This window comes from Bos indicus, chromosome 15, assembly GCF_029378745.1.
Source record: "Bos indicus isolate NIAB-ARS_2022 breed Sahiwal x Tharparkar chromosome 15, NIAB-ARS_B.indTharparkar_mat_pri_1.0, whole genome shotgun sequence".
In the NCBI taxonomy this organism is placed as follows: Eukaryota; Metazoa; Chordata; class Mammalia; order Artiodactyla; family Bovidae; genus Bos; species Bos indicus.
The window spans coordinates 7,629,171-7,644,720 of NC_091774.1; positions in this window are offsets into that span (position 1 = coordinate 7,629,171).

A 15,550-nucleotide genomic window follows, 5' to 3' on the forward strand; every position below is an offset into this window, starting at 1 on the left:
GAGAGGATGTTCTTTGACAAAAGAAAATTAAATTAGAAACCAACAAAAATTAAATATATAGAAAAGCCCAACTGTGGGTAAATTAGCAACATATTTTAATGTATCCTATGAATCAAAGAAAAAGACACTAGGAGAAATTAAAAATATTCCAACTTAAAGATAATAAAAATAATATATAAAACTTGTTGTTTTTGTTTAGTTGCCAAGTCCTGTATGACTCCAAGACCCCATGGACTGCAGCACGCCAGGCCTCTCTGTCCCACACCATCTCCCAGAGTTAAATCAAGTTCATGTCCACTGCACTGGTGATGCCATCCAACCATCTCATCCTCTGTCATCCCCTTCTCCTTCTGTCTTCAATCTTTCCCAGCATCTGGGTCTTTTCCAATAAGACAGTTGTTCTCATCAAGTGGCTCAAGTATTGGAGCTTCCGCTTCAGCATCAGTCCTTGCAATGAGTATTCAGGGTTTATTTCCTTTAAGAATGACTAGTTTCATCCCCTCGCAGTCCAAGGACTCTCAAGATTCTTCTCTAGCACCACAGTTCAAAAGCATGAGTTCTTCTGGGCTCTGCCTTCTTTACGGTCCGGCTATCACAATGGTATGTGACTACTGGAAAGGCCATAGACTTGACTATACAGACATTTGTCGGCAAAGCGATGTCTTTGCTTTTTAATATGCTGTCTAGATTTGTCATAACTTTTCTAATTTTATGGCTGCAGTCACCACCCACAGTTATTTTAGAGCCCAGGAACAGGAAATCTGTCACTGCTTCTACTTTTTCCCCTTCTGTTTGTCATGAAGTGATGGGACCAGATGCCATGATCTTAGTTTTTTAATTTTTTTTATAAACCAGCCTTTTCACTCTCCTCCTTCAGCCTCATAAAGAGGTCCTTTGTTCCTCTTCACTTTCTGCCTTTAGATTGGTATCATCTGTGTATCTGAGATTGTTGATATTCCTCCCCATAAACTTGATTCCAGCTTGTAACTCATCCAGCCCAGCATTTCTCATGATATGCTGTGCATATAAGTTAAATAAAAAGTGATAATAAATGGCCTTGTCAAACTCCTTTTTCAATCCTGAACCAGTCAGCTATTCCATAAAGGATCCTAACTATTGCTTCTTCACCAGTATGCAGGTTTCTCAGGAGACAGGTAAGATGGTCTGGTATTCCTGTCTCTTAAAGAGTTTTCCACAGTTTGTTGTGATCCACACTGCTTACTCCTTGGAAAGAAAATTATGCAGTTATAATTGCATTGACTGAATTCTATAACTTTAAATGCTTATATCATTAATTTCAAACTCACTTCGTTAACCTTCCAAATTAAAAAGCTTCGAAAGATGTGCAAATTAAAACCAATAAGTACAAAATTAGCACATACATAAATTAACAAAACCTAATGTCCATTCTTTAAAAAGACTAATATATATTTTAAAAACCTAGTCTAAGTACATCAAGAAAGAAAGAAAAGTGAGAAAAAAACAACTATCTCCTCTTTAATTCCCGATATTAATAATTTAACAACCTATGTCAAAGGCCTAAAAATATAAAGGAAGGAGTAGCATAAACCACTATGAATCTGACAATAAATTCAATTTTATTGAATTAGAAAAATTTCTTGAAAAAATCATTTCAAAATAGACACGATGACATAGAAAATATGTTACATTGTAGAAATATAAATTATGGTACTTAATAAATTAGAAGAAGAGAGTAATGAGTAAGAAGGAGGAATTGAGCAGGATACCAGAGCCACTGACTCAGGCAGTTGTGCAGATTACACCGATATTTATTGTGAAGGAAGAGACTAAAGGATAAATAGATTTTTTAAAGAATGGGAGTGTATATGATATGAGTTCAGTTTTCAACTTATTAAGTGTGAGATTTCCCAAAGAATATATAAATAAGCAATTGTGCATATAGGTATGGAAGGTAGAGGGTTGAGTGAGAGTTGTAAATATGAACAAAAAGTTAAGCCACAGAAACAATGACATTACCTAAAGAGGTGGGGGAGAAAAGAAGATGGCTTAGGCTGAAAACATATAAACAACATTTAGAGGTAACAGAAGTAGAGTCTATAAAAAAAGATAAATAAAAAATAATCGGCAGATATGAAGAAAAACTAGAGCATAGAATCATAAAAGCCAGGAGAGGATAATGTTGAATTTTTTAAAATGTCTTTTCTGAATCTATTAACAAGACCATCTAAGTAATTCTCTTTTGTATCATTTCATTGAGTAATGTTAAGCCAACTTTGTATTCTTAGGGGATAACCATACTCAGTCACAATGGCTCATTTTTTAAATATTAATGTTTTATTAAGGATTTTTTATCCTTATTCATTGCTCATGGTAGCTATTGTTCTATGCTTTATTTCTGTTGTAATGTATCTGGCAAGTTGTGTTATCAAGCTTGCACTGGCCCCATAAAACCAGTTGAACAGTATGGCCTCACCCTATTGTCTCAAATACTTTGTACAATGTTAGTACTGTTTCTTCCTTACATGTTTGATGCAATGGAAACATACAGTCCTTTGTTGGGAATTTTGATTTAAAAACATCCAGTGTCAGATGTTAGGTTATCTCATAGTTTCTATTGGCAGAAATATTGTGATTTAACTGGATGTCTCTGGCTCAAGTTCATTCATGAAGTCACAGTTAGGCTTAGGCTGTTGACCAGGATTACAATCATTACAGGACTTGACTGGAGCTGAAGAATTCTCCTCTAAATCCCTGACATGGTTGTTGTAGGCTTCAGTTCCTCGGTGGTTGTTGGCCAGTTCCTTGCCACATGAAACTCTTCTTAGTTTGCTTGAGTGTCCTCACAAGTGGTAGCTAGCTTCCACTTTCAGAGTGAGCAATCAAAGAGAGAGCAAGAGTGCAGAACAGAGTTCCCAAGAAGAGAGTCAGAGGCTTTTTGTTACTGAATCCCAGACCTGATATTCCATCACTTCTGTTATATTCTACTCATCAGAAACAAGTCACAAGGCCCTGTCCACACTCAAGTGCAGGGCATCACACACAAGTGTGACTACCAGAAAGTAGGGGTCACTGGAGGCCACTTTACAGGCTGCCCACGATACTCATCATTTCACTCAGAAATTGGCCTTAATCTCTAGGTAGGAAGTAGCCCTGAGTTCTGGATGGTGACGTGAATAATGGACACAAATTTGTGTTGTCATTAAAGGTGTCAGTAATGCTGATTAGGCTTCCCTGGTGGCTCAGATGGTAAAAGAGTCTGCCTACAATGCAGGAGACCCGGGTTCAATTCCTGGGTCGGGAAGATCCCTGGAGCAGGAAATGGCAACCCACTCCAGTATTCTTGCCTGGAAAACCCCATGGATGGAAGAGGCTGATAGGCTACAGTCCATGGGTCCCAAAGAGTCGGACATGACTGAGCAACTTCACTTCACTTCACTTCAGTGCTGATTAAGTACCACTTCTGAAATAAACCCTATAATACACACCACTCTAGAGTCATTACAGTTCAATGTAACTATAAACTTAGAAACACATTTAAATCATAGACATAATCAAATTTGAGCCAAAAACTGACTTGTACACACAGATTACTTTTAAAAATCGCCTGACTGTATGTTCAGAAATAGGAAATGTAAAAATACTTCTTGGAAAATGAACAAATTAAAAAAGAATATTTTGAATACATATATAATTCATGTACCTTATCCTAATATTAAATACTATAGAAAATGTCCATTCTATTTTTTTCAAAGAAAACAACCTTCTAAGCTAGTGTCAGCTTAATACAGCTTAATAGGTACTTAATAGGTACTACCCACCTTTGTTAGTTGTTCTTACCTTTATGATTAGTCTGATAATCTTCCATATACCAAAGCAGAATTCTCTACAAGCCTTCTTCTGCAGAGCAGTCAAAGTAATCTTTTCAAATCATGGATCAGAGGAGATCAACTTTCTAATTAAAGCCTTTTGAAGGTATCTCGGCACTTAGACTAAAACTGGAGCTCTTTACCATAATCAACAAGGCCTAACATGATCTGCCACTGCTTGCCATCCAGTCTCATCTAAAACCATCTTCATCTTTTACTATGTTCCTGCAATCATGGTCATCTTTCTTTTCTCAAACACACTGAACTGCTACCTGCCTTGGAATCCTTTGTTCTTTTTGCCTGGAACACTCCTATTCAAGAGGGTGATATGGATGATACTTTCTTGTTATCCAGGATGCCACTCAAATGTCGTCTCATTAAAAAGGCCCTTCCCTGATCAGCCAGGGCTATATAGTACAGCTCAAGAGGTCACTATTTACACTGTGGTCTATGCAATGGTGCTGGAGTTGGGCAGTGTACAGCCTCATTCAGTTTTGTACATCCATCGTGAATCACTCTGTAAAATTGCTCCCTACCATTCTTGAGCATAGAACCTTATTGTTATCTGAAATAATGTTATTTATTCATTTACTTTATAGAATGTGTACTTGCATTTTGCCACGTTTATCCCAAGAAGACAGGATCCTTTCTTATTATTCATTGCTATATTCACAAAATTTTGAGCAAAACCTGGAACATGGTTTGGCACTTCATATATACTTGTGTAATGAACAAATATATGGACAAATATAAAACAAACATGGGTGGTAGGAGTGTCTCCATGCAGATCATAAGTTATAGGTCTTGTCCCAGAGGTCTTGTTTGTGTGTTCCTAAAAGGGCTCAGTGGCTTACACTGATTTTTTTGTAACAGATGCTAAGTGCTTAATAAATGCTCCTTGGATAAAATTATTGTGAAGTCTCATTAATTAGGATGATAACATATTTGTGCAAGGATAGATAAATAGAAACATAGATACAAGAATGCAGATAACTAATTTCAAAAAGATTTTAATATAATTAAAAGCACAGTGAATTTTGTTTTGTCAATTAATGGTGCTGGGGAACTGGTAAATTCATATGGAAAAAAGTAACTCTTTACCTTATAACTTATACCTTATATAAAAATTTATTTATTTTAGAGACCTAAATGTGAAAACTAAAATTGTAAAACTTCTTGAAGAAAGCAAGAAAATAGCTTTAAGACTTGGGGTGTATAAAGATTTCTTAAACAGAAAACCAAAACACTAGCTATAAGAGAAAAAGTTATAATTAGACACTATAAAAATGAAAAATCTGTTCATCAAAAGACATCATTAAGAAAGTGGAAAGGCAAGTCATATGCTAGTGGAAGATATTTATAATTCATAAACTGACAAGGTCTTATATCAAGACTATATAAAGAAAAAGAAAGGCAACCCTAGTTTTTTAAACACAAGCAAAATAAAATATCAAAAAGCTGATAAATATATAAAAAGGTGGTCAGCATAATTCATCACCAGCAAAATGCAAATTAAAACCACAATCTAGCAGCACACAGTCCTTTAGTCCTCCCAAAGGACTGAAGTTTAAATGGCTGATGATACCAAGTGTATTTCCAAGAATTTGGATCAGAGAGGTTTTTTATTTTTTTTTTAAACCACAGCCCAAATTGAAAACAGTCTTAATGGCAAATGGATAATGGTGTGGATACATTATAAACATGATGTGGCACATCATGGGAGAATGTTAAAACATTTGGTTGAATCAAAGAAGTGAAAAGAGTATGGAGCATATGATTTTTTTATATGAAGGTTTTTGTTGTTGATAAGTCACTCATTCATGTCTGACTTTCTGACCCCATGGACTGCAGCATGCCAGGCCTCCCTGTCCTTCACTATCTCCAGGAGTTTGCTCAAACTCATGGACATTGAGTCTATGATGCCATCCAAATATCTCATCCTCTGTCACCCTTCTCCTCTTGCCTTTAATCTTTCCCAGCATCCGAATCTTTTCCAATGAGTGAGTTCTTTGAATCAAGTGGCAAAAATATTGGAGCTTCAGGTTCAGCATCAGTCCTTCCATGAATATTCAAGACCGATTTCCTTTAGTATTTACTGGTTTGATCTCCTGGCAGTCCAAGGGATTCTCAAGAGTCTTCTCCAACACCACAGTTCAAAAGCAGCAATTCTTCAGTACTCATCTTTCTTTATAGTCCAACTCTCACATCCATATATGACTACTGGGAAAACCATAGCTTTGACTAGATGGACCTTTATCAGCAAAGTAATGTCTCTGCTTTTTAACACGCTGTCTAGGTTTGTCATATCTTTCCTTCTGAGAAGCAAGCATCTTTTAATTTCATGGCTGCAGTCATCGTCTGCTGTGATATTGAAGCCCAAGAAAATAAAATCTCTCACTGTTTCCATTGTTTCCCCATCCACTTGCCATGAAGTGATGGGACCAGATGCCATGATTTTAGTTTTTTGAATGTTGAGTTTTAAGCCAGCTTTTTCACTCTCCTCTTTCACTTTCATCAAGAAACTCTAGTTCCTCTTTGCTTTCTGCCATTAGTGTGGTGCTAACCATATGTCCGAGGTTATTGATATTTCTCCCAGAAATCTTGACTCCAGCTTGAGCTTCATCCAGCCTGGTATTTCTCATGATGTACTCTGCATATAAGTTAAGTAAGCAGGGTGACAATAAGCAACCTTGACATACTCTTTTCCCAATTTGGAACCAACCTGTTGTTCCATGTCCAGTTCTAAGTGTTGATTCTTGACCTGCATACAGGTTTCTCAGAAGGCAGGTAAGGTGGTCTGGTATTCCTATATCTTTAAGAATTTTCTACAGTTTGTTGTGATCCACATAGTCAAAGGCTTTAGCGTAGTCAGTGAAGAAGTAGATGTTTGTCTGGAACTTCCTTGCTTTTTGTATGATGCAGTGGATGTTGGCAATTTGATCTCTTGTTCCTTTGATTTTTCTAAGTCCAGCTTGTACATCTGTCAAGTTTTCAATTCACACATTGCTGAAGGCTAGCTTGATGGATTTTGAACATTAACTCGTTGGCATGTGAAATGAGCACAATTGTGTGATAGTTTGAACCTTCTTTGACATTTCCCTTCTTTAGGTTTGAAGTGAAAATGGACCTTTTCCAGTCTGTGGCCACTGTTGCATTCCCAATTTGCTGGCATATTGAGTGTAACACTTTGACAGCATCATCCTTTAGGATTCGAAATAGCTCAACTGGAATTCCATCACCTCCACTAGTTTTGTTCATAGTGATGCTTCCCAAGGCACACTTGACTTTGCTATGGCTGTATGTGATGTCTGGCTATAAGTGAGTGACCACACCATTGTTGTTATCCAGGTCATTAAGACCTTTTTTGTACAGTATTTCTGGGTATTCTTGCCACCTCTTCTTAATCTCTTCTGCTTCTGTTAGGTCCATATCTTTGAGAATAGACAAAATTTATGTTAGGATTGATTGGGAAGGTACATAGGGAATGAGGAAAATGTTCTATATATATTTTTTAAACGGGAGTGGTTATATGAATGTCTACACAGAAAAATTTCATTGACCTATGCAATTAACAATTGTACATTTCATTACATGTAAATTATAATTAGTTAATAGACTAAAACAAGAAGAGAGATATGTTTTGAGTTTGAGAAAAAGGAAATTGTTTACTACGTAAAAATAAGTGTTCAACAAAGGCTGAAATACAATTTTTTCTTTAGAACCACATGTATCTCAGTTGATTTCCAGCACTTATTGATGCTGCATATTGCTTTAAAGTAATGAAAAGTGGCAAAAATATTTATACTCAGAATTTTGAGCTAAATTTTTAAACTCTTTTTAACTGAAGGAGGAAGGAAGTCATGATTTCTACATGATAAACAACAGAAATTTCCCTAATGTCAGACTGTTGCAAATAGACTGCATCAAACTGTGGCCCACAGTTATGAACCTATAATAACAGCAAGATGACCTTCCTTTCTGGTTCCATGAGATAAACAGCTTAACATCCTAAATAAGTTTCACAAATGTTATCTCAGTAGCAAAAAAAGGAAACTATTTATAAACTATGCTATGCACGTTTCATACTCTTCCTTTTATGGTTTCCAAATTCTGTCATTTTCCTTCTCCCTATATCTCTCATACTGAACCCCTCATCATCATAATTCAAGACCTTGAACATGCCTCATGGAGAGTGAAGATGGTATAATAAGGAAGCATGATGACATTTTCCCCAATTATCATTTGATTCTACTTTCAGTAATGGCATCCACAGATTGCAGGGCCTTTGCCTGGCCCAACTAAGTACGTATTATGACCCACTTTATTCCCCATCTTCATCACATGGGTCTTCTTTGAAGCCTCATAATATTGTTGTCACAATTGTTTTCTCTATTGTTTTTCTCATAATCCCCTCTATAAGTCAAGATAATGATTTCCTATTGCATTTTTCACTGGTGCTTTTTCTCTCAGCCTTTCTGCCTTTGTCTAGTATTTTGCACTTAATATGTACCCACTGTCTTAAGATATGGCATAAATATAGGGTTGCCTAATGTTCTGGAAGGTCTTTCCTGGTGGCTCAGTGATAAAGAATCTGTCTGCAATGCAGGAGACGTGTGTTTAATCCCTGATCCAGAAGATTCCCTGGAGAAGGAAATGGCAACCCATTCCAGTATTCTCCCTGGAGAATTCTATGGACAGAGGAGCCTGGTAGGCTACAGTCCATAGGGAAACAAGAATCAGACATGACTTAGCAACTAAACCACCACCACCAATGTTTTGGATATTCCTGCTTGCTTTTCCAAGTCTGCTCTTCACCTTTGCCACTAGGCTCTGTGACTTAGGAAGCTGACTGCTTTAATTGTCACTCATAATCCTTCACTCTCTAGACTCTGGTTGGATTTTGTGGATGACTTTCAACAGCCAGATATTAGTAATTGGGAATAGAGAGAGAAGTGGGTATTTATTTGGGGGGGATTATAGTGACTGCATTCCTTCAGCTAAGGCCATAGTTACCATCACATGACATCTCACCCACACTATAAATTTTGCTGTTTTCTTAAAAGCTACCTCTACCTATCCTTACCCCTTCAACTGAAGAAAGGTAGAATCTTCCTGTGATTTCTAGTCCTGGCATTCATCACCACTACTTGTGAGTTCCAGACTTGCCCACAGACTCTTAAACCATTTCTTCATAAAAGACTCTTTGCTCTCTTCTCTGGGTGTGCTATTTCCCAAGAACCTGATTGATTACATCTGTTTAGTGTAAAACAAACAACAAAAAAATGAGACTTGAATATGTGACCATCTCAGAAAACATGAGTTGGTTTCCTAAGTTTTAAAATATTATTTTTTTATCTCTGTTTCATATTTTAAAGGATGTGTATAGAGTGCAACAGCAGCCCAGAAGCCTCATGGAATTCTGTGTAACCTTTTTAAAAATACGATTTACCTAGCCTGTAGCTTTGGACTGCAAATTTCCCAAATTGCTTTGGAGATTTGAATCGTAGAGCCTTGAAATCAGAACCAGAAGGGGCTTCATCTAAAAAAAACCCTGATTTTTCCAGCTATATTAATTGTACACAAATATCATGCAAATAACAAATAATAGCTAGGATTTATCAAAAGCTTACCATATACATTGGGATAATTGCTTTACATTCATTTTGTCATGTAATTAGGACTATGCTCGTCCCTACAAAAAAAAAAAAAGTAATGGAACCTCACTCCAGGCTGTGGGGATTTTACTGAATATGAGTGTATAACTCTATGCTATAATGTTTGGCCCTTTCATTTGACAACTGTTAAGAGGTTAAGAAAATGCAAAGGGTACATACTGGGATATCCCAAGATGTCTTTAATGCTTACTCACTGGAAATATTTTGTTTCTCTAATTAAATTTATCACCTAAAACACCATCCCTAGTTGAATTTTCTTTATGGTGAACTGACTTGGGATGAGGTATTGCTTTCAGTTAACATTTACTGAGCCTTCATTAAGTATCCTCTAGGGCTTTCCTGGTGGCTCGTTCAAGAGTCTGCCTACAATGCAGGAGACCCTGGTTCAATCTCTGGGTCAGGAAAATCCCAGGAGATGAGAATGGCAGCTCACTCCTGTATTCTTGCCTGGAGAATCCCATGGACAGAGGAGCCTGGCAAGCTACAGTCTGTGGAGTCACAAAAGGTCAGACACGATGTTCACTTTCACTCACCTGTAAGACACAGTTCTTTAAGTAACAGAGAGATGAACAAGACCAAGTCTTTGACCTCAAAGAGCTCACAAACATGGACATCAACAAGATGACTATGCAAATATAAAGCATAACCTAGGTCCCCCAATTTTTAAAAAATTATATTAATAGTTCATGAAGGAAACTGGAAAGCATCTAATCCACCCTGCTCATTTTACACATTAAACCCAACTCTAAATGACATATGCAGTACCCAGGTTTATGAATTCATGGGCTCTTCAATGTCAAAATTTAAATGGCTATACATCCTCTTTCCTCATATTGAGGGAGTAGTGTGCCTTACCAAATGTATGCAGTTTGTCAGGGATTAAAAGTTTTATGGTCCTGTTCCACTCCTACATTTTTGAGAGCACTTAGCCTTAGTAAAGTCTTGCTTTCTGCAACCATTCAGTCCTCTGTCTCTGGGATGAACAAGACATGGAGCATAGTTCCCCATCTCTGATGTTTCTGAAGCACCACCCAGACAAGGCAGTTGGCACTTTTGAGGGTAAGGCAGAGACACACTATTGCATATAAAATCACATAAAATTTAATGTTAAACTTTATGGTTCATAAAAGTCACTTGGGTATTCTCTACATGAGGAATCATATGGAAGAAATAGTGTAATGAGCTAAGCCTTGAAGAACAATAGGATTTATACACTTAGAAATTGGGAAAACCAGGGCATTTATCAAGGAAACATTATAAACAAAGATAAGAATAGGGGTGGGATATTAAAAGTGATCTTTCATGAAAATGCTTTTCCAGATTGTCCACCATTGTTCCTACACACACATGCTTCATCTGGCCACAGTTGAGAGCTGCACTGGCGTAGGGGTGTGGTTTTGCCACATTGAGGATGCATACATGAGTACTGTGGCTGAGAACTTAGAGAGCTGGCTTGAGGGGGAGATAAAGGAGAACTAGCCAAATTAAATTTTATTGCATTTTTTGAAGCTCAGGCTGGTTTTTGCACAGTCGGGTGTCATGAGTAAACCTGGCCTGTTGGGAGATTGATCTGGGGAATTGGTTATAATATGTGTGGTGAATTACAGTGGGGAGAGGGGGAAGGAGGAATCCAGCTGTGGTGAACAATGAGATATGCCCCCAAATGAGGGGAATGATACTGGCAGTGCTAGCCACAGGCAGCCTTTGATTGTCAGGCTTGCCGTGGATTGGCTCAGCTATCTTGGCCAAGGTCAAGTTTCTGACAGGAGAAGCTCACATCCAGTGACTATTTTATTCAGTACTATAAAGGCTTCCCTAGTGGTAAAACAACAACAACAACAACCAAAAAAAACCCACCTACTAATGCAGGAGACTTTGCAGATGTGGGTTTGATCCCTGGGTCAGGAAGATCCCCTGGAGGAGGGCACTGCAACCCACTCCAGTATTCTTGCCTGGAGAGTCCTATGGATAGAGGAGCCTAGCAGGCTACAGTCTATAGGGTCGTACAGAGCCGGACATGACTGAAGCAACTTAGCACTCATGCACATAAAGGCTTGCATATCTTGTCCAAACTTGGGACAACTCAGAAGAGTCATCCTGGCTTCTAAGCTTCCTGTGGGGTTGGGCTGAGCTCAGGCTGCCCATGGACTTGATTGTGGCTTGACTTTTCTCTCTGTCCACTCCTGCTTCCTTTTCTTCCCTTCCACAGATATCGATCCCGAGGGCAATTCTTAATAAATATCCTTCATCCTAAACTCTATCTCAGAGCCGGTTTTCCAGGGAAATCTATCTGTGACATTACTCATGATATGACTGCACTACTCGTCTAGGTGATAGGCAATAGGACATAAATTAGAGTAGTGTCATTTGGAATAAAAAGGGCAGACATAACGGAGTCAGCTCATCCATTAGATGGTTTTGCTGTATGTAGACACCCTTGGGGATCCTGTAATTAGGATTCACTAGGACCAATCTATGTGACTGCAAAAATGATTCAGCCTCATCCATTCAAAGCATATGTGAGAACATGAATGAGTGAGTAAATTAATGAATAAATCAACAAGTGAAACAGATGTGGCAAGTTCATTTATAGTTTCATGAATAGAGTGAGACCAGAAATACAGATTCTACTCTTTGGAGGGCTATGGTAACAAGCCACAGAGAAGCTGACTGGTTGTTTTTGTCCTTGCATCTGATTCTGTTGTACTTACATATACAAAGACTGTGATGAGGGAAGCAGTGCAGAACATTTTCAATGAGATATTTACTGTGCTACAATCGCAAGTCCTATGAATGCTAATCAGGGATTTGAGATCCCCTAAATAGGTGCGTCTTACCACAGTACACTGCCAGCTGGGAAACCTGAAATGGCCCCTTTTCCCATTTAAGGCACTAACTTTATAAGAGGGTGCACTGAAGCTTCACCTAACAAGATACAAATATTTGTTACTGTAAAGAATCCAGGAATTTTTTTAACCAACACTTTTATTTTATGATCTAGTCAAAATAAAGCAAGATGATAAAGAGAATTTACAATAATGGAGCTATTTATGTGGTAATGTGTCTCTTCTTACTAAAGTCTGAGAGCAAATAAAACTTGAATAATTTTAAATATTATAGTTGGGCACCAGCTAATTGGTTTTTTATTCTATTAAGAAAAGATAATTCAGAGGATAGTTTAATTTCTACACTGATAGAGACAACTTTCTACCCTGAGTATGTCCACAGCTCAGACATAACAGTTCTTAAACATTAAAATATAAAATATACTTAATGCTCAAAAGAAATTTGAACTGTGGTACTAGAGAAGATCCTTGAGAGTGCCTTGAACAGCAAGGAGATCAAGCCAGTCAATCCTAAAGAAAATCAATCCTGAATATTCATTGAAAGGATTGATACTGAAGCTGAAGCTCCAAGACTTTGGCCGCCTGGTGCAAACAGCTGACTCATTGGAAAAGACCTTGATGCTGGGAAAGATTGAGGGCAGAAGGAAAAGGGGGTGACAGAGGATGAGATGGCTGGAGGTCGTCACCGACTCAGTGGACATGAGTTTGAGGAAACTACAGGAGATGGCGAAGGACAGGGAAGCCTGGCATGCTGCAGTTCATGGGGTCACAAAGGGCAGGACACAACAGCAACTGAACAACAAAAGAAATTCATTTTTGCTCAATATGTTATCATCAAGGTCATTTTTATCAATTCCACAAATATTTACTGAGTACTAAACATGTACTGAATATCATGCTAAACAGGGGTATTTAAATTTATCAAACAATAAAATCAGCCAAGAAGAGGGGGAGGAAGAGGAAGGAGATGTCTAGAAGGAAGGGAAAAAGAGGGAATGTCTCAAAGGAAAGAATGTTGTACAGTGTCAATGTTCATGAGGGTTCAAATACAGTAAGAACCAAACAGCACCTATTAGATTTGATACCTGGCTCATTATAAGTAACTTTTGAAAAGCAGTTTCTGCAGGGAAGAGGCCAGAATGTAGCAGTTTCATATTAATGAAGGAAGTGAACATAGCAGATTCTGAACAGCTCTCACAGAGCTCAATATAAAGCACAAGAAAAATGTAGGGTGTGACTTAGGGAGAGGAATCAATATAGAGAAAGTTGTTTTGTTTTTTGTTTTTTTTTTCAGTTATCAGAGAAGTGATCCATGCTGAGAGAAAAGAGCTACTAGAGAGGAAAATCTGGAAGATACAGGAGAGAGACAGGATTAATGATGAAGTAAGAGGTTCCAGGAGGCTGCTGGGGATGACACTTTAAGGATAGACAGGATCAGGTTTGGACAACAGCCATAATAACAACAATGATGATGACTAACAAGTATTGATCATTGCCTGGCACACCTGCCTGAATATTGCATGTTATTTAGTCTTCGCTACAAAGCATTGTCAGTTTTGTTTAATTATTATTTCATTTTTATAACTGGGGAAAGGAGACACAAAGAGGAGAATGTAGATGCAGATTAGTTCTTAGGTGGGGGAAAGAAATTGATATTTTGATGCTTATAGACCTCACCTTGGCTCTATAAAACAGAAAGTGAGGAAATCTGCTGAGAATGAGGAGGAAGCTTACATGGTAAAAAAACAAGTTGGGTTTTGAAGGCTGGAAATAGTTGTGAAGAAGTAAGACTGGGAATTCTCAATAGCCACAGATATGCAGATGAAACCACCCTTATGGCAGAAAGTGAAGAGGAACTAAAAAGCCTCTTAATGAAAGTGAAAGAGGAGAGTGAAAATGCTGGCTTAAAGCTCAACATTCAAAAAACTAAGATCATGGCATCCAGTCCCACCACTTCATGGCAAGTAGATGGGGGAATAGTGGAAACAGTGGCTGACTTTATTTTCTTGGCTCCAAAATCACTGCATATGGTGACTGCAGCCATGAAATAAAAAGACGCTTATTCCTTGGAAGGAAAGTTATGACCAACCTAGACAGCATGTTAAAAAGAAGAGACATTACTTTGCCAACAAATGTCAGTCTAGTCAAGGCTATGGTTTTTCCAGTAGTTATGTATGGATGTGAGAGTTGGACTATAAAGAAAGCTGAGCACTGAAGAATTGATGCTTTTGAACTGCGGTATTAGAGAAGACTCTTGAGAGTCCCTTGGACTGCAAGGAGATCCAACCAGTCCATCCTAAAGGAAATCAGTCCTGAATATTCATTGGAAGGACTGATGCTGAAGCTGAAACTCAGAACTTTGGCCACCTGATGCAAAGAACTGACTCACTGGAAAAGACCCTGATACTGGGAAAGATTGAAGGCAGGAGAAGAAGGGGATGACAGAGGATTAGATGGTTGGATGGCATCACCGACTCAATGGACATGGGTTTGGGTAGACTCTGGGAGTTGGTGATGGATAGGGAGGCCTGGTGTGCTGCAGTCCATGGGGTCACAAAGAGTCGGACATGAATGAGCAACTGAACTGAACTGAACTGAAGAGTTAGCTCTACCTAGAAATCACAGAATTCCTGACCAATATCAGCTGAGTTTCAAGATCATGAATTTTCACTGTTTCCAATCAACTTAGTTGTGCAGTGCTGGCCTCTGGAAACAGAGCAGGTGAGTGAGTGGCATTGACAATAGGCTCATAGTCTTCCTCTGCACATCTAAGAACTGTTCTGGAGGACATCAGTGTCAAGATGGTAGCCCATAGCCCTACACCATCATCAAAGTTCCTTTACCTTCTTTATTACAATTACATTTCTGGCCACTTCATTTTAATTGCTCACCCCATGGACATTTCATTAACTTTACTATGAAGCTTAATCACACATTATATGTAATGGGACCCCATTAAGATTCCAACTTAAGCTTCCTATTTTACCCCAAGCTATACACTTTTTCTTATCTTATTATGATCCCAGGTTTACTCTTTTTATTCGTTAACTGATGCTGCCCAGACTACAGCCTCCCTATGTTCTTGCACATGCCCTTTCCTGTCTAGATATACTTTTCTTTTTTTTGCCTGACAAAATTTGTTCCATATTTCAAAGTTATATCAACATCAGCTTTTCCAGGA